Source organism: Macaca thibetana, chromosome 8, assembly GCF_024542745.1.
Source record: "Macaca thibetana thibetana isolate TM-01 chromosome 8, ASM2454274v1, whole genome shotgun sequence".
Lineage (NCBI taxonomy): Eukaryota > Metazoa > Chordata > Mammalia > Primates > Cercopithecidae > Macaca > Macaca thibetana.
In genome coordinates this window covers 74,306,799-74,330,427 of record NC_065585.1, presented here as the reverse complement: position 1 = coordinate 74,330,427, position 23,629 = coordinate 74,306,799, and the positions used below count along the sequence as shown (strand labels likewise).

Here is a 23,629-nt window from a genome sequence, read left to right as displayed (position 1 = left end):
GGTCGGAGCCCCTCTAACTGACACAACCCCAGAGATCAAGGAGCGGGGGTGACTTGGGGATGGACAAGAGTAGCTGGCTCTCGGCGTCTCCATGACTCCCCCGCCCCGCATGCAACTCAGCTTTAACTAGTCCGGAGAAACCCCGCCCCCTTCCTTCCTCTGGTCCGCACGATTGGCTCACCGACACCCGGCAGGTCAGCTCCCCGCCTTCGATTGGCTCACTGCCCCATCAGTCAGACGCAGCGAGATTCGGGTCGGTGGAAGGGGAAGGCGTCGGAGGAGGTGGAGTGGGAGTGGGATTACAGGACGAGGTGGCGAAGGAAGGTGTTCAGGCTCGGTCTCTGGTTTGGGAAAGTTTCCCCTACCAGTGACGGACCCAGAACGCGGGAGGCCCAGTTCAGCTCCGGGCCGGCGGAAGGGGGCTCCGGTCCCCGATTCCCGCCCCTCGGTCCCGCAGGCCCCGGAAACCACTAGAGGGAGGGGGAGAGGGAGGGGCCATCTAACCAGGGACCGACCCACCCCCGGTCTCGGAAGAGGCGCCTCTGGGACTCCCCCGAGGGGAGGAGGCGGGGAGCGCAGCCGGCAGCCACGACCCCGGCCCCCTCCCCCAGCATCCCCCAGGGGCCCGAGAGAGCTGGGTCCCCGTGCCCGGGGCGTGACCGTCGCGAGGCGGCCGCAAGGGCCCCTCCCGCTTCCCGCCTGGGGCCCCCAGAGCCTGTCCCTTCAGGGGCGGGGAGAAGGGGGCGAGAAAAGGGGGCGCTGGCGAGCCAACCCGGAACCTCCCGGTCCGCCTCCCGCCCCCGGCCCCGGCCCCGGCCCCAGCGCGCCTCCTGCACACACGCCCGCACCCAGAAAGTTCAGTCAGGGGCGAGCCCCGCTCGGCGCCGCCGCGGCCCGGCCCCCGGCTCCCCGCCCCCACCACGGCCCGGCCTGCTCGGCCCCAGCGCGCCGCCCGCCCCGCCCGCCGCAGCTCCTTCCCGTCCGCCCGCGGCGCTCGGCGCCCCTCGCCCCCCGCCCCCAGCGCTGACACGGGCCCGGGCCGCCCGCCGGGCCGCGGCTCCCCTTCCCCGTCCCGCGCTGCAGCTCGCCGGCCGCCCGGACACCCTGCTTCACCTTCACACACCCCCGGCACTTCCCGAGTCCTGTCTCCCCTCGCCCGGCTCCCACTCTCCGCTGCAGCCGCTCCGCGCTTCCATTAAAGAATGCACCTTCCCGGGATTCACCTTCTCGGCTCTGCCGCGCTGCCCCCGCGGGGTTAGAGCCTCGGTCTCCGCCGACCCCGCACCGGACTGGGCGACAGGCACTCGCTCCTCGGGGCGGGGGCCGCGCCCGCACCCCCGGCCTCCCCGCTGCGCCTCGGCGCTCACCTCTCGCCCGCGCCGCGGGCTGCAGCCTCCGCCCGCCTCGCGCTCCGGGACTCGTCTCCCGAGCTCTGGCAAGGCGCTGGAGCGCCTCCTTTCTCTCCCGGGGACTCCGCGTCTCCCCGCCGCTTCCCGCCCTCCCCACCCCCAAGCCCCAACTCCCCAGCGTCGCTGCGCCTCCGGGATGCAACTCCCGTTTTCCGCGCACTCCGGCGGCGGTCCCCGCACACAAAAACAGCCTCTCGGAGGCGCACGGCTCTGCCGGGGCTCGGCGCAGGAAGGGCAGTCGCGGCCGGGGAGTGAGGACGCGGCGCCCCCCGCCTGCCGCCCGCCCCCCGCCCGCCCTCGCGGCCCCGGGGGAAGGCGCGGTTACCGGCTTGGGTCGGTCACGCCGTCAGGTGCCGGCTGCCGTCGGCGCTGACCTTCGCCGCCGAAGCTGTAGCCGAGGCTGCGGCCGCCATGTTCCCGTGTTAATAACTGCTGCCTGGTTGTTTATTTCAATGGAGATCCTCCCCCAACTCCCTCCTCCTCCTCCTTCTCCTCCTCCTCCTCCTCCGCGTCTCCGCACTTGCGGAGAGACAGACCGCGCGAGCTCGCGAGCAGGGGAGGGGGCTCGGGAGCCAGGCCGTCCCTCCCTCTGCCTCCCCGACAGTGGCCGCCGCCAAGTCCTGTCACCGGGAAAAGGACGGGGCGGAAACTTGCCTCTCGCGCCCCCGGGGAAGGGGCAAAGGTGGACGCAGGGTTGTCCGGGGAGCAGCCCCTGGCCACGGGGTCCGCAGCATCTCGGTCGGCAGAGTCCTATGAGAAGGCGGCCCGGGGAGAGGTGAAGAAGAGTAAGGGGACAGGGGACAAAATGGGTGACTGTGGTAGAGGGAGAGTGACCTAGGGGTGACTGGAACTGAAGAGAGAGTCAACAGAGGACTTCATGGGAGGGCAAAGGGCAATGCCAAAAAGAAGACTAGCGACTGGGACGGGCCCGGGCCGCCGAGTTAGAGGCAGTGGGGCCTGGGGGCTGCAGACGGCAGGGAAGGTGCCCCAAGATGACGATCGGGGAGAGCCGAGTCCCAGGGTCGCCAGGAGAGGACCCTCCCGCCCGTCCGGCCGGACCCCTCGGGCGCACCTCACCCCACCCAACTCCCGGTCCTGCCGCTGCTCCCGGGAGGCGCCCCGCATCCGTCAAGTCCCCTACGGCTCCAACAGGGAGAGGCTTCTCCCACTGCAGTTGTATCTCCAGAGGGGGTGGAGAGGCGCGACTGTGAGAGCTGGAAGGGGAACCACCTGGCAATTGCGGGATAAAGCAAATGCTGCACACAGGGTATAAAACTTAACCTGGTTGAGAATTCTCGGCACGTCATGAAATCACAGAAGTTTTTATTGGCAAGTCCATTCTCTAGACATCCGTGAAGAAAGTACTGAGGGGACGTAGGAGATTGGCACTAAAAATGCGAGAACCCCTATTTAAGTGTTACTTAGACGGATCTGTTTTACGCTTTGGAAAAGCAAGTTTTTTTTTCCAACTTATACCGTAATTAGTTGGAAAAAATCAACTTTTGTTTAATGGCAGTTATCAAATTATGAGAGGAACATACTCCCTGATTTTAATCTTATGATGAGAAAGGTCACTTGCGGTAGACAATGTAATCATGGGGTGGGGGGGATCAGTTAAAACATTTGTCAATTTGATTATTGAACAACTATGTGATGAAATGTTTCATTCTTATTGTTTGCTCTCTTCTAAATCCCTTAAATATTATAGCTACCACAAATAAATGTCTAATATAGGTCAAGCATATTACCTAAGAGTGTTTATTGAACACTTACTATGTATCTGACTGTGCTAGGTGATGTATATCCGCTATAGACCTTAATCCTCAAACCTTCCGATGTCATTACCGCTTTTCACTTCACACAAAAAATTGAAGCTAAAAGAAGTGATTTGCCCAGGGTCACAGCCAGTAGTTGCAGAGGATGTGAGCCCAGTTCTGGTGAGCTCCAAAGCCCATGGTTTTAAATGTGTCTTCATCCTAAAATTTGTGGGTGTACCACCAATTTTATTAGGCAAAAGAATAAAAAAATATGTGTGGGGTGTGTGTGTGTGTTTGTGGATAGAAAATGCTTGTGGATAGAAAACAAATGTCAGCGCTGGGGAGTGTAAGAAGTGGGTGATGAGGCACTTCCACTTTTTATTTTGCACACCTATCTAACGTTTGAAATGTTTGCATTGACTATGTATTAATGTATATTTTTAAAGATTTCTTTTTTTAGCTAGCTAGAATAATAGAATTATGTTCCCAAAGCGTTGAGAGGAAATGGAGAGTTTGTTTATGGCCTGTCTTCTGCTAATACCAGTCTGTAACTTGTCTACAATGGGGTAGTAGTCACCTGAGGTTTGTCACAATGCTGAACTCCGGATTTGCTTTCCTGTCCTCACCCCCAACTGTGAGTTATCAGGAGTAGCAAAAATAAATAAATAAATAATTTTTAAAAATTCTTGCTTGCTATCCCTCCCATTTTGGTGGAAGTCCAGAGTCCATCAGTCCTCTGCAATCATAGATTTCACACTTTTAAAAACTACCCATGATACCTCTACAAACAAATAACTCCCCCATTGCATTCCCATATTACCCAATAAAACGTCTTACAACAGCTGAAGACTTTTTTCTAACAAGAAATAAACGTCTGATAACATAGTAGATGAGCTCCATGCCCAAGTGCTACTCAATTGCCTGAGCTTGAATTGTGTGACTTAAACGCTCTCTAGTACCATCTCTGGGCGCCCTCTAAATTTCAGGCTCTCGTCACAGTAGTCTGTCTTGCACTAGAGTTGTTTATATATTTGTCTTTCTCTTTCACTAGATTGTAAGTTCCGCAGAGCCCCAGACCTAGTCTTGTTCTTGTTTGTACATGCTACAGCACTTAACAAAAATTGTATGATGTCTGTTGTTTCATTGAATTTGTGAAATATAAATAGTAGTATCTATTCCAATCCTCGTGTTCTCTTCCCCACGTCATCCTCCAATCCCTTGTTCATAGAACATGTTTATAAAAAACATTTTCCATACTTTGAAAGAACTTTGATTCCCATGAGACCTCACAACAATTGTTTATTAAAACTAACCATAATTTTTAGTGAATCATTACTGTGATAATGTAAAATGAAAAGGTAGAAAAGGCAGTAAATAAGTTGACTTAATGACACAAAATAAGAAAGGAAGAAGGAGGAAAGAAAAAAGAAGGCAAAGATATAGGAACTAGGTATATTGCCGAGAGAACAACAATAAGGAAAAAATATGTGGGTGCAGATCTTAAAGGGGAAGGAAATTATTGAAATGTAGTGGAAGTAGAAACACCATACCATGAATGGATGAGGCAAGGAAACACCAAAAATGTCAACAGAATCATAAATGCAACATGGAAAAGTAAAGAAAATGACAAATTATATATTTAACAACATAACCTAGGAATAATCAGAACAATATGACTGCTACAAGACAAGAATTTCTATTTTTGTCTGCCTTTTCTTCCACAGTTTTCAAAGTACTCACTCTCTTCATAAGTAAACTGCATGAAAGTGGGAGATTCTATACTATTTTTGGGTTAACGCTACTAGCATACGTCATGAGATTAGAGGTAACGGTATGGTAAGAAGAGCTATAGAATATAAGCAAATAAATATGATGTGAAGTAGTCTCTGTAACTTACTGTGTGACCTCAAAGAAGTCACTAAATATCGCAATTTCCTCGTCCGTGTAATTGTTGCAAGACTCAAAATGGTGTAAATAACTGTACTTTGTTAACTATCAAGCTCTTTAAACAAATGTAAGGGAATATTACTATGTCAGCTAAATCTATGTGTAGCATAGTTATCTCTATTTCCGTGCACTCGTAAATTGCCAAAGCAAAAATCTATAGTTCATTTTATTACAATGTAATTATGGGGTGGGGGCGTCAGTTAAAACATTTGTTTGTCAATTTGATTATTGAACAACTATGTGATGAAATGTTTCATTCTTATTGTTTGCTCTCTTCTAAATCCCTTAAATATTATAGCTACCACAAATAAACGTCTAATATAGGTCAAGCATATTACAAAAATTTTTTCCTTACTGAAGTAGTCATTATATGTATATTATTCCCATTTTACGTACAATAAAGCTGAGCTTCAAAGATGTCAAGTAAATTAATGCAAAGTCATAGAACTGTCTTCACTGCATACCTAGGATTGTGTTAGGATTCTACTCTTCATCACCTGTATCTCTACTACTCTAAGATAAACACATTGGCTGGGCACGGTGGCTCATGCCTGTAATCCCAGCACTTTGGGAGGCCAACATGATAAAACCCCGTCTCTACTAAAAAATACAAAAAAAAAAAAAATTAGCTGGGTGTGGTGGCGCACACTTGTAGTCCCAGCTACTAGGGAGGCTGAGGCAGGAGAATGGCTTGAACTGGAAGTCAGAGGTTGCAGTGAGCCAAGATCGCACCACTGCGCTGCAGCCTGGTGACAAAGCAAGACTCTGTCTCCTAGAACATAATGCATACTCAATAAATGATCGTGAAAAGCATGAATAAATTAATGAATGGGCTCCCTTCAAGTCATACTGTACACAGTCACAAGATTCATCCCCTCAGTCTTATTTTGTTACTTTCCCACTTGAAAACACTTAATGATCCTTCATTACCTACGGAATACAATTCAAATCCTTCACCTTATATTAAGAACCTCTTTGATAATGCCCCTAACTACTTTTTCTATTCATACCTCCCTTATTTCTCAAACAAAAGCAAATATTAATACACCCACACTCATTCCAGGATATTCTGGAATGAGATTGACATGAGTTTCAATCTTGGCTCTTACTAACGGCGTGAACTTGGGCGAGTTATTTAGCATCTCTGCAAATTTTATCAGTGCAATAAGACAAGAAAATGAATTGGAAGGAGGTGAAACCAAACTGACTCACTAATGATGATGTAGTGTACGTATAAAATTCAAAAGAATCCATAAACTACTAAAATGAATGTAGGATCACAAGGTACAAGGTCAGTTGTATTTCTTCTGTATGTTAGCATGAAACAACTGGAAAATGAAATTTTTAAAACGCCATTTACAAAAGCATTTAAAAAAATCAAAATTTAGGAATAAATTTAATGAAAGATGTTGCATGATCTCTACATCAAGAAAAAAAATTGCTAATAGAAATTCACAATGGCCTAAAACAGAAATAGACTGGGCACAGTGGCACATGCTTGTAGTTCCAGCTACTTGGGAAGCTGAGGCAGGAAGATCACTTGAGCCTAGGAGTTGCAGACCACCATGAGCAACATAGCAATACCATGTCTCTTAAAAAGTTAATTTTGTTTTTTTGAGCAACATGTCTGTCACTCAGGCCAGAGAGTGCAGTGGCACAATCACAGCTCACTGCAGCCCTGACCTCCCTAATAGTCAAGAATACAGGTGTGTGCCACTACAGCCAGCTTTTTTTTTTTTTTTTTTTTTGGATTTGTTTTGTAGAGATGGGGTTTCACTGTCTTACCCAGGCTGGTCTTGAACTCCTGGGGCTCAAGTGATCTGCCCCTCTAAGCCTTCCAGAGTGTTGGGATTACAGGCAAACACCATCATGCCAGGCCAAAAAATTAAATTTTTAAAACGAGAGATGGGACCAGGTGTAGTGGCTCATGCTTGTAATTCCTGCACTTTGGGAGGCTGAGATGGGAGCAAAATCTTGAGGCAAAGATTTTGAGACCATCCTGGGCAACAAAGCAAGACTCCATTTCTGTTTTAAAAAACAGTATTAAGATGTCAACACTTCGCAATGGATCTATAGATTCAATGCAATCCCAATCAAAATCCCAGCGAGCTTTTTAAGTAAAAATTGAGGTACTAATTCTAAAAATTATATGCAAATATTACCTAGAATAGCCAAGACAAACTTGAGGAAACATGAGTTGAATGACTTACACTGCCAGCTTCAATATTTACTATAAAGCTACACTAATTAAGACAGTGTGATATTGGTGTAAGGATAGACAAACAGATCAATGGAACAGAATAGAGAATTTGGAAATAGGCCCGCAAACTTTATAGTCAATGAATTTTGTACAAAGTTGTCAGATAAATTCAATGGAAAAAGGAAAGTCTTGTCAATAAGTAGTGCTACAACTAGATATCAGTATAGAGAAAATATTGACCTTCTTACCACACACAAGAATGAATTCAAGATGGATCATAGACTTAAATGATAAAACTCAAACTATAAAGCTCCTAGAAGAAAACATCGGCCATGCTTGTATTCCAAGCACTTTGGGAGGCCAAGGCAGGAGAACGGCTTGAGCCCAGGAGTTCAAGACCAGTCTGGGCAACATGGTGAAACTCCATCTCTAAAATAAATAAATAAATAAAAAAGTCAGGTGTGGTGGCACACACCTGTAGTCCCAGCTGCTTGGGAGGCTGAGGCAGGAGGATCATTTGAGCCTGCAAGGTCAAGGCTGCAGTGAGCCACTGCACTCCAGCCTGAGCAGGAGAGCAAGACCTTGTGTGAAATAAAGAATGAAAGAGAGAGAAAGAAAGAGAAGAAAGAAAGAGAGAGCAGCCAGGTGCAGTGGCTTATGCCTATAATCCCAGCACTCTGGGAGACCAAGACAGGCGGATCACCTGAGGTCAGCAGTTCGAGACCAGCCTGGCCAACATGATGAAACTCCATCTCTACTAAAAACACAAAAATTAGCTGGGCGTGGTGGAGCATGCCTCTAATCCCAGCTACTTGGGAGGCTGAGGCAGAAGAATCACTTGAACCCAGGAGGCGGAGGTTGCAGTGAGATGAGACTGTGGCACTGCACTCCAGCCTAAGTGACAGAGTGAGATTCTGGTCCAAAAAAAAAAAAAAAAAAACTGACAATATCAAATATTGGGGAGAATGTGGAGCAATTGGAACTCTCATTCTTTGCTGGCAGGACTGTACAAACACCTTGGAAAACAGAAACTTCCTCGTGAAGTTAAGCATACACAATTCTACCCTACAGTTCTCCTAGGTATTTATCTAAGAGAAATGAAAACAGATGTTCACCAAAAGATTGTATAGAACATTAACAGGAGTTTTATTCATGATAGTGAAAACCTGGAAGCTTATTTCCATCATCAAGTTATGTGGAGGAACAAATGTGGTATATTCATACAATGCAACAGTATTCAACAGTAAAAGGAACAAATTACTGAAATACTCAATAACATGAATGAATTTTAGAAGCATTTTGCTAGGCAAAAGTAGTCGTATGAGCGCATTCTGTACAATTCCATTTATGCTAGAATACTACAAGCACTGGCAAAATGAATGTATAATGATGAAAGTTGATGCTAGGGTTGTGGGCAATGCAGATGGACTGGAAAAAGGGAACACAGAATTTTGGAGGGATGAAGAAATATTCTGGGATGATGAATATTGATCTAGGTGATAGTTACATTTTGGCAAACCATTGTCAAAAACATACTGAGTTGTACCCTTAGGATTTGTGTATTTTGCTATTAATTTATACAAATTATACCTAAACAAAGTACTATTAGCATTTTAAAAAATTGAGTAAGAGGCCAGGCGCGGTGGCTCACGCCTGTAATCCCAGCACTTTGGGAGGCCGAGGCGGGCGGATCACGAGGTCAGGAGATCGAGACCATCCTGGCTAACACGGTGAAATCCCGTCTCTACTAAAAATACAAAAAACTAGCCAGGCGTGGTGGCAGCGCCTGTAGTCCCAGCTACTCGGGAGGCTAAGCAGGAGAATGGCGTGAACCCAGGAGGCGGAGCTTGCAGTGAGCTGAGATCGCGCCACTGCACTCCAGCCTGGGCGACAGAGCGAGACTCCGTCTCAAAATAAAATAAAATAAAATAAAATAAAATTTTAAAAAAAAATTGAGTAAGAGGGAAATCCTCCAGTATAATGAAGTATATGTACAGAAAGCCTATAACAAACGTTGTACTCAATGTTGAAACATTTATAGCTTCCCCCTGAGATTGGGAAAGAGAATTGCAAATAGTATGTCCAGTATTACTATTTGTAACCAACATTGTACAGGCAGTTCTAGCCAATGTGATAAAAGGAAAAAAATAGCATAAAGATTGCTAAGGGAGAAATAGAACTGTCATTATTTACAGATGACATGAATGTTTATGTGAAAAATCCAAAGGAATCTACAAACTATTAGAATTAAATGTAATAAGATCTCTAGAATGGGAGGTCAATATACAAAAATTAATTGCATTCCTATATATTAGAAACAATTAGAAAATGAAAATTTGGCATGTACATTGAAAACTGTTTGGCAATATCCATTAAAACTGAGCATGTCTCCTGGGTGACCTAATAATTCTGTTTTTTAGTATGTATCCTATAGAGTACTTCCACAGAAGAATGAATGAATTACAGCATTTTTGTTCAATGGACTACTATACTGAAGTGAAAATGAACAAACTATAGCTTCACACGATAACATGTATAAATCATATAGAAATAATCTTGAATAAAAGAAACCAGATACAAAAGAACACCACTATATGTTGCTATTTACATAAAGGTCAGACAGGCAAAACTAATCTATGGTGATAGATACCAGGATAGTTGTTACATTTTGCCAGGTAGGTGGGGCCTAGGAAGGCACATGAGAGAGATTTGGGGATTCTGAGAATATTCTGTTTCTAATACGAGTGGAGGTTACATGGACATGTTCATTTTATGAAACATTTGCGCACGGTTTATTCATGGCATACAAATTATTTGTGTGCCTATGTATATTACACTTCAATTTTTAAAATGTTATTGTTGTTTACATTTACTGAATCTCCCTCCCTAACTAGACTGTAAACTCTCAGAAGACAGGGATTATATTTTAGATTTCTTAGCATCCCTCACAGATTTTAGCACAGCTGCTTCATAAAACGTTACTTTACAGCCAGGCATAGTGGCTAGCGGCTGTAATTCCAGCTACTCAGGAGGCTGAAGTGGAAGGATCACTTGAGCCAAGGAGTTCAAACAGCAGTGAGTTATGATCACACCACCGTACTCCAGCCTGGGCAATGAAGCGAGACCTTGTCTGTCTTTAAAAAGAATACAAATAGAAAATAAAATACTACTTTACAAAAATAAGTTGATATAGTTGCCAATAAAGTTTATTTGTTTAGTTTTAGTGTAAGTACAAATAATAATAAAACAACATATTTTTATATATATAAAAATATATAAACTAAAGATAGATAAAATCAATTTAAGTATTGACATTTTGTCTAAAGATCTCCTTTCTCTTAGTTTATCTCTAGTAACTCCAAAAGAAAGCTCTAGATATATAGTAAAAGTAGAATTTATACTCAGGAGGCTGAGACAGGAGAATTGCTTGAACCAAGGAGGCAGAGGTTGCAGTGAGCCCAGATCGAGCCACTGCACACCAGCCTGGGCAACAGAGCAATACTCCATCTCAAAAAACAAACAAACAAAAAAAACTAGAATCTAATAAATTAAGCCCAATCTCACTTGAGTATTGCTAGTATGTAAAAATTGGAATACAGATAGGCATAACACCAGGTATTGGCTTCACCTGACTTAACATCACTTAACATAACAGTTCATGGTGGGCCGGGTACAGTGGCTCATGCCTGTAATCCCAGCACTTTAGGAGGCCAAGATGGGTAGATCACTGGAGGCCAAGAGTTCGAGACCAACCTGGCCAACAAGGCGAAACCCTGTCTCTACTAAAAATATAAAAATTAGCTGGGTGTGGTGGTGCACACCTGTAATCCCAGTTACTTGGGAGGTTGAGGCATGAGAATCACTTGAACCCAGAAGGCAGAGGTTGCAGTTAGCTGTGATGGTGCCATTGCACTCCAGCCTGGGCGACAGAGTGAGACTCCGTCTCAAAAAAAAAAAAAGAATAGAGACATAGGTTCTAGACCGGTATCTGAATGCATAATCAATGAGACTTGGGCATTTTGTATGTGTGTCTTTCTTTATACGTAACATTTGCCATTGTCGCTATTTTTAAGTTACAATTTGATGGCATTAAATGCATTCACCTTGTTGTGCAACCCTCACCACTATTCATCTCTAGAAGTTTTTCAAGCAAATCTTCTGGACATGTAATTAATGCATCTAGGACTCAGTTTCCTACCTGAGTCCTACATTTTTAATATTCCATGCAGCTCTGAAACACCATATCCGGGAACTAAAGAACATTCAAAGAAAACCGGACTCCTTTGGTTAAAATGCAAGTTTTATAAAACCCTAGGTCCAGAAACCTACATTAATGTTCAGTTACAGTTGGGATAGAATAATGCTTTTGCAAAACAGAGTGCATCTAAATAATTGTTCTTTTGCCCAGGAAAAGAACCATCTTCAGAAGAGTAATACACCCTTCACTTCTTTAGAAATAGGCTTTATAAACACAGACCACTTGACAGAGAGTCTTACCACTGAACACCCATTCCAGCAATAGTTTCTGAACTCTAAAATACAAAACTGTGTTTTTATTCAAAACATTTACAGAGTCAATCAATGTTATACTTTAATTAGTCCATTATTTATGAACGTCCTTTTTTAACATCTTTGATTAAATGCCTAGGCCCCTGGGTTGTTTGTTTTGTTTTGTTTTCAGTTTTCCCCAAGAATAATTATGAAGTTCCAGACACACAACTACCAGAGAAATTGCAGTTGGTCTCTTGCCCCATCCCCATGGCCTTTTAGATTATTAATGTCCAAGCTCTTAAACTGAGTGGTAGGTATGTGAATATTTATTATTCCTGTATCTGTCACACATGTTATAAATATTTTCTGTGTACATATGATATTTAGTTTAAAAAGTTTAAATGCCTTCTATAATAACTGTTTTACTTAATCACATTCTTTTCTTATAAAACAATAAAAGCTAACATTTAGACCCTGTTTTCCTTTAGATCAAGTCTTAAAATAAATTACTAATATTGGGTACCTTCTCATACACTTTATCTCTGTTTACACATGGTTAACTAACCACTATCTAAGACTAACAATGCTCTTCCATGTCTGAACTCCCTTCTCTTTCTGCCTCTGCCTGGACTCTTCCCTTATCCTCTTTCCTCTTCTCTCTCCTTATTGTGGGCTTTGCAGCTGTTTCTCTTCCTCTTTAATAGTGGTTTCATTGACAATATCACCATTGCCTCATCTGTGAGTTCTACCTCCCTCTGGAGATGATTGTTTTCCTTCCTCTGGAACCCTTGTTGCCATTCCTAAGATAAAATCCCAAGCCCAGGTGACTTTGAGTATTCCCCAACAGAGCAAGGCAAGACACATTACCCTAAAGTGCTCCATGTTCATCTATACATGTTTGGCAGAGTCCTTCTCCAAGTGCAGCATAGTCTTCCACAAAAAGGCATGTGATGGTTATGTTCTATTACCAGTACAGTACTATTATTGATGTCACAGGTTTTAGAAGGGCAGCTCTGAGAATTTAAGCCCCTCAAAAACCTTGTTTCTATAGAAAAACATGCTTTACTTTACCACCAATCAGTGAAAAAGTAAACACTGGAAATAAGTGCATGAAGATTGCTCGTGCTTTCCATCTATGACTTCAAAGCCCTTCATAAAACACAGTTTTTAAAAACGCCTTTTTGCCAAAACTAATAGCCATTCAAGGACTTGTTATATTCATAACTAAGATGTATTTATTAGCAACCTTTGACATGAAGCCTAGGAGATAATGCCCAAAATGATAAAAAAGATAGGATATGTTTCTTTCCATTTATTAATTCAGTGAAAATTTGTTCAGTTTCTACTCTAGTTCAAGTACTGGAGACTAGGCATGGTGGCTCATGCCTGTAATCCTAACACCTTTGGAGGCTGAGGTGGGAGGATCACTTGAGCCCAGGAGTTTGAGGCCAGCCTGGGCAACATGGCGAGGCCCCAGTCTCTACAAAAAACTTTCTTCAAAGTAGCCTGGGTTTTTTTTTTTTTTTTTTTTTTTTTTTTTCAATTAGCTAATGATCATCTGTGGTCCCAGCTACTTGGAAGGCTGAGGTGTGAGGATGGCTTGAACCCAGGAGGTTGAGGCTTCATTGAGCTATGTTCACACCACTGCTCTCCAGCCCGGGTGACAGAGCAAGACTCTGTCTCAAACAAACAAACAAAAAGTACTAGAGACCCAGTACTGAACAAACTCCTCTAACTGAATGAAATTTACAGCAGATGTGGCACATACTAGGCACTCAATAAATATCTGTGGAGTGAGTGATTATGGCTAAGAAAACCATTAAAATATGATAAATATTTTTGTTTTGTAAAATTCAGTGAAATCAATGAACAAAAGGGTTGCAGACTATAAATTAGGCGGGGGGATTTTATAGCAATCATAGTTAAAATGCTTCCTATTCCTATTGAAGTAATTGTGGGTGGGAATATTGGGTGACCATGACCAGAAAGGCAACACCTCTACAACCCACGTGGCTGTTACTTTGCTGGGCATGGGTTAGGAGACAAGTGCCATCCCACCACTATCTCTACACCTTTTTGCTGATTTTAACTTTGAGACCTAAGTGTATTTCATCTATAAGTAGTTTAGATTTATCATCTTCACTTCAAGAACTCTGCACCCACTTATGGTAGCATTATAACAGAAGACAGAATTTTACCAAATGTCACAGAAGCTTTAGTCCATAATCATTAGTTGCATTTTAAATCCAATCTTCATAGATATTCATAATGTATTTCTTCTTTATGATATTACTATGATTGCAATCCTCCCAAAAAGCCAAACATTTTTGTATTAGTTAGAGTTCTCTAGAGAAACAGAAATTAGATATTTATATCGAATAAAGAGATTAATTATAAGGATTTGGTTCATGCAGTTGTGGAGACTTGAAAGTCCAAGCTTTGCAGAGAAGGCCAGTAGGCTGGAAACTGAAGCAAGAGTTGATGTTGCAATCTTCAGTCTGAAGGAAGTCTGGAAACAGAATTCCCTCCTTCTTGGGGGACCTCAGTTTTTTTCTCTTAATACCTTCAGCTGATTTAAAGGTTCAATGAGCACTACTGATTTAAATGTTAATCACATCTTAAAAATACCTTCAGAGCAACATCTAGACTAGTGTTTGGCCAAACAACTGGGCACCACAGCCTAGACAAATTGACACATAAAATAAGTCACCACAGACTACTATTTCTCAAGTTGGATCCATGCAATCTTCTTAAGCCATACTTAATCTCCAAGTGAAGACAACAAAAAAGTCATACTTCTGCCTAACATGATACAACTATCTTGTGTGTAACCAAAAATACACTAACCCTTTCCACAGAGGAGAAAGCAAAGTCCTTGAGTAATGTTCACTCTTTTTGATATCTTATAACTTAAATTTTACTATGACATTATCTTAGTACATTTAATGCTGCTATATCAGATTACTAGAGACTGGGTAATTTATAACGAACTGAAATGTATTGACTCATGATTCTGGAGGTTGGGAAGTCCAAGACAGAAAGGCCAAATCTGGCAAGGGCTTTCATACTTTATCATCCCATGGCAGAAGGGAAAAGAGAGAGTGCGAGAGTGAGAACAAAGGCTATCAAACTTGCCCTTTATAATGAACCACTCTTGTGGTAATAGCCTAATCACTTCTCATTAGGCTCATCTCCCAACACTATTGACTTGGGGATTAAGTTTCTAACACATGCTTTTTGGGGGACATATTTAAACCACAGCAGATGTTAAGTTGATAATACTTAAATCCTTGATGTAAAATCAATATGTCTTATGTTATATGTTAAGGGGATATGGGAGGAAAGAAAACAAGATATTTGCCCTATACACATACATGCATTCAAATGAAATAAGGAAACAATTACCATCCTCATTTCTATAAATAGTCATGTGGTTGTAGCTAGTGCTTAAAACTACCTTCTTGGTGCTGGGCATGGTGGTTAACGCTTATAATCCCAGCACTCTGGAAGGCTGAGACAGGAGGATCTCTTGAGGCCAGGAGCTTGAGACCAGCTTGAACAACATAGTGAGACCTCATCTTTTTGGAAAAAAGAAAAAAAAAAAAGGCCAGGCATGATGGCTCATGCCTGGAATCCCAGCACTTTGAGAAGCCAAGGTGGGTGGATCACGTGAGGTCAGGAATTTGAGACCAGCCTGGCCAACATGGTGAAACCCCATCTCTACTAAAAATACAAAAATTAGCCAGGAGTGGTGGTGGGCACCGGTAATCCCAGCTATTCAGGAGGCTGAGGCAGGAGAATTGCTTTAACCCTGGAAGCAGAGGTTGCAGTGAGTCAAGATCGCACCATTGCACTCCAGCCTGGGCAACAAGAGTGAGACTCTGTCTCAAACAAAACAAAACAAAAACAAACAAACAAAACTACCTTCTTTCATTATCCATTCTGTATTCCCCTTGCCCTCAACAAGCATGTTACTCAGCTGGTCATGGTTTTTTACCAGGTCAGGTGACTCAAAACTTCATTTATGAAAGATCTAAGTAAGCCATTAGTAGTTGTGCCTGAATTGGATTGTAGTTTTTCATTGACTTTACTCTAGGGTATGGAGGACTAAGAGATGTCCTAATAGATCTCCTGCATTTCAGCCTTTTTCATATCTCCATTGTGTAGTTGCAGACTAGTCCAGCAGTACATTAACTCCCTTCTTTGTCTGCTAATTCAGAGGCACAAGAAAGCCAAAGTGGCCAGGTAGCAATCTTAACTTCCAGTTCATGGAGCCATTGTTGTGTTTGTTAGTGGAAGAATTCCTCCCTTTGGAACTAAACCTCTAGATTAGCAGCGTATAAAATCTCAGGAATAGGAAGCAAAAATTTTGCTAGTGAATCAGTAGCATAGTAGTGATACTCCCTCCCATTTCTATTTCTTAATTCTCAGACCTGTGAATCCTGGGTATGGGAGAAAACAGCACCATTTATTGACACTGATTTAGGACCCACACAGCCACCTGGAGAACCCTGCCCCAGTCCTGCAAGGTATTGTCACTTAGCTGACACTATAACTGAGTCTTCAAAAGGCCATTCCACTGTACTATCAAGCCAGAGATGTTTCAGGATGGTGGGGAACATGGTAAGACAAGTGAATTTCATGACCCTGGGCCTACTGCACTTCATTTACCATAAAATGAGTTTCGTGATCAGAAGCAATGCTGTGTGGAATGCCATGATGGTAAATAGGAGGTCCCGTTCTGTGGATACCAGTCAACCTTCTTCCAGAGACTCCTGTCATCATTCAGCGAACTCATAAACAAGGTGACTATGATGGCAATATGGACTTCCAATCAGTGGATGCCACTGCTAATTTCCCAATCTGCCAGCAGCAGAGACCACACCGAGTCCCCCATATGGCACCATTCCCTAATCAGCTAGCTACCTAGTGGTAGGTCAATTACATTGGACTGCTTCTAACATGAAAGCAGCAGCATTTACTCTGGTTATAGATATGCCTTCCCTGCACAAAATGCTTCTGTGAAAACTACTATTATAGACCACTTTGCTCAGAAGTACCATCTTTTTGCAATATTTTTCAAAAGAATATACATAGCACTGAAATAGTAGTTAAAACAGTCTAACTTACTTTCTTTTGTGACCAGAAATCTAGTACTTTATTTGCAATATATTCATTTTAATAAACTTGCTCTAAAATACAAAAAAATCATATTTATAAATGACAATTGGTTAGAAACATAATACCAGCAATGTGATATATCTGTAGTAATAAACTGAGTGCTCTATTCAGTATGCTTTCCATCAGTGTATATAATGGGTTGTCAGTGCCAAGCTGAGAAGATTTGGATCCCCACGGGCATAATTTCAAGATTTTTTATAGCATAGTGGAATTTTGTAGGATTTTATATAAAAAAAAAAACAAAGCTAGATATCCAGATTCTTTATTGAACAAACCCTCCCAGTGTATTTGGCTCAGTTTCACTGTTGGCTTTTTCTTGATTTTTGGTAGGTTTTTCATACGTTAAATTTTAAGTAGGGACATTGTTGCAATTCTTTAAGGAGTTTTTATCTTTGGTCTGCTCACTCCTAAAATGATGTTTTTTAAATGAACCAAAAGGATATATTTTATATAGCATGTTTTAAATAAATAGTCAGTGAAAATGTGTGTAATAGTATCTATTTTTAAGTACTATGATACTATGCGTAATCTGTTTTCTTTAAAATTTGTAATTCTTTCCTTTAAATATATCATTAACTTGTGATAATCTTAACTACATTTTAACTCTCTTCTGGAGTGATTATACTTTCTTTACGATGGGCTTTTTTACTTTTTTTGCTCTTTTTCTTGTCCCTACTTATTGTTTCTTTTCTATTCTTGGTCTGTCTTAATGTCCCTTTCTCATATACTTTTATTGCTTACTTGCTTTTCATCTAACTCTGTAACTCTCTTTTCCTATAATCCTAAATGATTTGTGTCATCTACCAAACTGAGTTTTTACTATTTTTTTCACCAACTGTTAATCAGTTTTTGTCATTTTAAGGCACCCTCAAATGTGACTTCAATTTCAAATAAACTTCCCATTTGCTACTGATATAACTATAATGTTTGTATACATCTCACTTTCCCATGACTTCTAATTAACCATGAACGACTACAGTTTTTAAACTTGATTTAGGTATAATGCTATAGAAATACACTTTGTTAATATGCTTGAAATTAAATTTAAACATATTCCTTATTTTGGGAAAGCCTGTGCACATGCCTCTGGCAAGCATATATGTCACTTTATCATATTTGCTGGAGTATTTTTTCTCCTGCTATTAGACTGTAATCCCCTTAAAAGCAGGAACCATATTTAAATCTCTAGTGTCTGGCACAGGGCAGGTTTTTAATGAATGGATAGTAAATAAATACATGAATGGATGAGAACAAAGTTAGTTGTGTAATTTCCATGGTCTTGTCCAAAAAATACTTCCTCTGCCAGCTCCAAATGATACCAAATGAAATTTCTTTCACAAATGCCAAGTCTTTTACTTTCCCAACTGGACTTATTTTACAACAAAAATATCGTTAGAAAAACACATTTATTTAAACCTATTCATCCAAGGCAAAAGTTCTTAATCTTGGCTGAAATTGGCTGAAAGTGAGAATCATGTCCCCATCCCAGTAAAAATAAATTAGGAATACCAGTCTCCCAAACCCAGGTGAGTCTGATGTGAAGGAAAAGCTGAGAACTACTATGCTAACTAAGAAAGAAGCAACTGATGGCATATTCTAAGGAGCATGAAAATAAAGCAGGGTCTCTAATGACTGTGGCAGAGAAGTTCTTTGCTGAGGGAAGGTAGGTGGGGAGTTTGAAGAGTCCAGTTCTCCCTTCAGGAGGCTGGGGGTGGCTGGAGACAGAAGTGTTTTTCTGGTTGTTGTTTTTGTTTTTGTTTTTTGTTTTTGAGACCAAGTCTCACTCTGTCACCAGGCTGGAGTGCAGAGATGCAATCTCTGCTCTCTGCAACCTCCACCTCCTGGTTTCAAGCGATTCTCCTGCCTCAGCCTCCTGAGTAGCTAGGACTACAAGCCTGCACTACCACGCCCAGCTAATTTTTGTATTTTTAGTAGAGACAGGTTTTCACCATGTTGGCCAGGATGGTCTCGATCTCTTGACCTCATGATCCGCCTGCCTCGGCCTCCCAAAGTGCTGGGATTACAGGTGTGAGCCACCGCGCCTGGCCAGAGTGTTTTTTAAGGTATCTGTTATCTTTAAAAACTTAAGGAGAAAGATTGTAAGTACTGTCTAAAGAGGTAAACTCTGAAGAGGAAAAAAATTTAATTTTAAATTTTAAAATGAGGTCAGAGATTCTAACAAGTGCTAATAAAAGGCTCTTTGAATTTTGGGGGCTTTTACAAAAAATACTGTGCAGGCAGGCAAACATAGCAAGTGTGTTAGATATACAGACGAATACACTAAGAGGAAACCCTAAAGAAGAATCAAAGTTGACATGACAGAACTCGAGGGAGGAAAAAATAATTAGTATTAGAATACTAATTCTTTAAAACCTTGACACGGTGGCTCACGCCTCTAATCCCAGCACTTTGGGAGGCCAGGGTAGGAGAATCTCTTGAACCCAAGAGTTCAAGACTAGCCTGGGAAACATAACGAGGCCCCCATCTCTACAAGAAAAAAAAACACAAAAACAATTAGCCAGGTGTGGTAGCATGCACCTCTAGTCCTAGATACTCAAGGTGCTGAGGCAGGAGGATCAATTGAACCTAGAAGTTCAAGACAGCAGTGAGCTATGATCGCACCACCGCACTCAAGCCTGGGTGACAGAGTGAGATCCTGTCTCAAACAACAAAAAAGTATTTTTTAAATTAGTGTCTATAGGATAATAATTCAACAACATAAAAACTATATGTGTCTGCGGATGACGACTAGAAAAGAAGAGAGACATTAAATGATTGGCATGTTTAGGTGTATTAAACTGGAAGCTTGAAGTTCTAATTCCTACTTTGCTATTAAGATGCATATGTGTGGTGAAGTTTGGGCTTCTGGTAAAAAAAAAAAAAGTAAATATAGTAAAAATACAGTTTAAAAAGTAAAAATATAGGCCAGGTGCAGTGGCTCACACCTGTAATCCCAGCACTTTGGGAGGCTGAGTAGGGTGGATCACCTGAGGTCAGGAGTTTGAGACTAGCATGGCCAACATGGTGAAACCCTGTCTCTACTAAAAATACAAGAATTAGCCAGGTATGGTGGAGAGTGCCTGTAATCACAGCTACTGGGGAGGCTGAGGCAGGAGAAGTGCTTGAACCAGGAAGGTGGAGGTTGCAGTGAGCCGAGCTCGCGCCATTGCACTCCGGACTGGGCGACAGAGCAAGACTCTGTCTCAAAAAAAAAATAAATAAAATAAAATAAAATAAAAATATAAACAAACCACCAAAAAAAAAAAAAAAAAAAAAAAAGAAAAAAGAAAGAAAAGATGCTGTGTGTCGTTAAGGATGTCTCTTCATTTCTCTGGGGCCCCAATTTCTTTTCTGCAAAGTTAGGGAGTTGAAAGCTTTAGCTAAACTAGTGCTTCTTGCAAGTTTCCTCTAAGAGAGTAAAGAAGTGTAGCCCGTGGCTCAGAGCCAGGGCAACCTGAAGCACCCACTGCAAGTGCAAATTTTCTTGAAGTCTCGTGTTTTGCCTTAAAGATGCATATCCTGATATGTGAATTATTTCTCAAAATGCTGGGGTTTTTTTTTGTTGTTGTTTTTATGATGGGGTCTCACTCTGTTGCCCAGGTTGGAGTGCAGTGGTACAATCTCAGCTCACTGCAACCTCCACTTCCCAGGCTCAAGCAATCCCACCTCAGCCTCCCAAGTAGCTGGGACTACAGGTGTGCACCACCACACTCAGCTAATTTTTGTATTTTTGGTAGAGACAGGGTCTAACTATGTTGCCCAGGATGATCTCGAACTCCTGGGCTCAAGCAATCCTTCCACCTCCCAGTGTTGAGATTACAGGTGTGAGCCACTGAGCGTGGCCAAAATGCTGTTTTTTCAAAAAGTTCATAAGCTTTTTATTCCTTGCTATTTTTTTGTGTTTTTTTCTTTTAAATATACAGTTAATCCCATATTGTATATAGAATTTTATATTCTGCTTTTTTCACTGTCATATCTTTCACATTTTATGTATGTCATTAAAATATTGTTACCCTTTATTTTTATTTTTTCTTTTGAGATGAGGTCTTGCTATGTTTCCCAGGCTAGTCTCTAACTCCTAGGCTCAGCCTCCTGAGTGGCTGGGATTACAGGGGCCGCCACTGTACCCCACTCATTATTTTTCTTTTAAGAGCTGTATAATGTTCAGTCATATGGCTGTACTGTAACATGTTAACCTTCTCCTGACTGAGATGTTCATGGTACAGCTCAGTGTGTTTTCATCTCCACTATACTCTTTCCCTCCACTTGGCTCAGTGTAAAGACTGAGCTTTCTTTATACTTTCTGTTTTTGTTGTGGTTTTTTTGTTTTGTTTTGTTTTGTTTTGTTTTGTTTGTTTTGTTTTGTTTTGAGACGGAGTTTTACTCTTGTTGCTCAGGCTGGAGTGCAATGGCACAATCTCGGCTCACTGCAACCTCTGCCTCCCAGGTTCAAGTGATTCTCCTGCCTCAGCCTCCCAAGTAGCTGGGGTTACAGGCATGTACCACCATGCCTGGCTAATTTTATATTTTTAGTGAAGATGAGGTTTCACCATGTTGGTCAGGCTGGTCTGGAACTCCTGACCTCAGGTGATCTGCCCGCCTTGGCCTCCCAGAGTGCTGGGATTGAGGCACCGCGCCTGGTCTTTCTTTATACTTTCTAACTGAATCCTCGGAAGTGCAGGAAATCGTAAGACAAAAATTTTTCTCTCTCAATGCTGTGGTGTGTGAAATGGTCTTTTGGTGACATAAATTGTAATTTGTCCTTTTTGGAGGTCTCGCCCTAACAAGGGGGAAGGAAGAAAACATGACTGAAGGCTGACTCCACACAAGGTCTTCTGGAAAGATTGTCACATATCACCACCCAGTAAGGGAGTGACTATCCCACTTCATGGAATAATAAGCGGAGTCTAAAAGGAACAAGTAACCGGCTACAAAAGTGGGGTACCGGGGTAAAATTGGGTTCAATCCACCTCAGATCTGTGCCAGGTGGTCCCAGGCAGCACACTCTGGTCCCATAGCAGCAGTAGAGCCAGCGCAGGGTCCCTGAAGCTCTCCACCAACCCAGTCTTCCCTCAACTCTGATCTTGATCACTTTTCTTGGCTTCACAATGGCCTCTCCTGTGATTAACGTCTTATTTTTTGATGAGGATCCTTAGCATACAGCAGACAGATTGTTTTCCAGAGGATATATAAATGAAGGGTTACTTAATGTTTAGAGCAGGGAGCAGCAAACTTTCTCTTTTCCTTTTTCTTTTGGTATATAAACTATGTATTAGCAGACAAGGCCACAGACTTAGTGCTTCTTGGACACAGCCATAGTATGGCCACAGTGGCCGGTGGTCTTGATGTGCTGGCTACAGACACAAAGACCTCAGAAGTGGCGCAGCCCTCTATGCACTGGAATCTTCTTCAGTTGCTCCAGGTCTTCACAGAGCTTGTTATCCAGATCCTCGGCCAGGACCTGGCTCTAGTGTCCAGCCTTTCCATCCTTCTGTCTGTCCAAGAACCAGTTGGAGATCTTGAATGCATGGATTCTGCTTAGTGGCGGACATATGTTCCCCCTCATCCTCAGAGAGTCCTGCACTCTTGGTGAGGTCAGTGTCTGCTTTCTCAATACCACATGAGCATATCTTCGACCCATACCCTCAATGGCAGTGATGACAAAGGCTATTTTCTGCCAGCATGGATGTTGGTGTTGAGTACTCGCAAAATATGCTGGAATTTCTTAGGGATCACGAGAGACAAGGCAGCAGCACAAGCCGCGGTGTGCAGGCCTCCTGTGGAAGAGCAAACTTTTTCTGCAAAAAGCCAGATCATGAATATTTTAGCCTTTGTGAAATACGTGATCCCCGTCCTAACTACTCAATTTTGTCCTTGTAGTGGGAAAACAGCCACAGACAATATGAAACAATGCGTGGGCTGTGTTCCAGTAAAACGTTATTTAAGCACGCAAATGTGAATTTCATGTAATATTCATTGCTTACAAAGTGTTATTCTTCTTTTGAGTTGTTTCCAGCCATTTGAAGATGTACAAACCATCCCTAGCTCATGGGCAGTTCAAAAGGCAGCGTGGATCATCATTTGCCAAGCTCCCCACCTCTCAAACGGGTGGAGTGTTCAAATGTCCAGGCTGCTGAAGTGAGCGCCACTCGCTCTACTAGGACAGTTCTAAAGGGCATACATAAACAGAGATCTCAGCCAATAAACTCCTACTTGTACGTTAACATGTGTGGAGGGTAGGTGATAAGTGATGACAGAAATGCATCTTCTAGATACCAGGCAATACTGAATATCCTCCCAAAGCTGGAATTCAGTTAGTACTCCTGTTTCTGGAAGGCATCCTTGCACTAAGCATGAGGTCTTGTTATTTCCATCTCCATTCCAACCATCTCTCTAAGAATCACTTATTCTGGGCCCTCAGTACCTGCAGTGCTCCCCTTTATTTATTTTTTTTAATCTGCTGCATTTTTAAAAAGTTTCAATGGTTTTTGGGGTACAGGTGGTTTTCGGTTTCATGGATGAGTTCTTTAGTGGTGATTTCTCTGAATTTAGTTGTGTTCTCCTTTAAAGACCACCTGTCACCCCACGCACACTAGAATTTGAAGCTTAAACTAACTCCCCTCCCTGAATCCTTCACATCCTGT

The 23,629-nt window shown here is 42.5% G+C and overlaps 1 protein-coding gene and 1 pseudogene across 11 annotated transcripts in view; both read right to left on the bottom strand.

Moving 5' to 3' along the window:
- The window catches only part of NCOA2 (nuclear receptor coactivator 2), a 297,264-nt gene extending 294,867 nt beyond the window's left edge, over positions 1-2,397 (bottom strand). For 4 of the 11 annotated variants that reach the window (XM_050801540.1, XM_050801542.1, XM_050801536.1 and 1 more), the window contains exon 1: positions 1,735-2,396. The gene's annotated coding sequence lies outside the window, so the exon portion shown is untranslated. Of the gene's footprint in view, positions 1-181; positions 607-1,223; positions 1,426-1,734 lie in introns of those variants that run through there. The other 7 variants (XM_050801549.1, XM_050801550.1, XM_050801533.1 and 4 more) reach the window with 7 other exon arrangements.
- A 19,881-nt stretch (positions 2,398-22,278) lies between these two features.
- LOC126960677 (40S ribosomal protein S18-like) lies at positions 22,279-22,802 on the bottom strand (annotated as a pseudogene).
- Between the last annotated feature and the right edge of the window lie 827 nt (positions 22,803-23,629).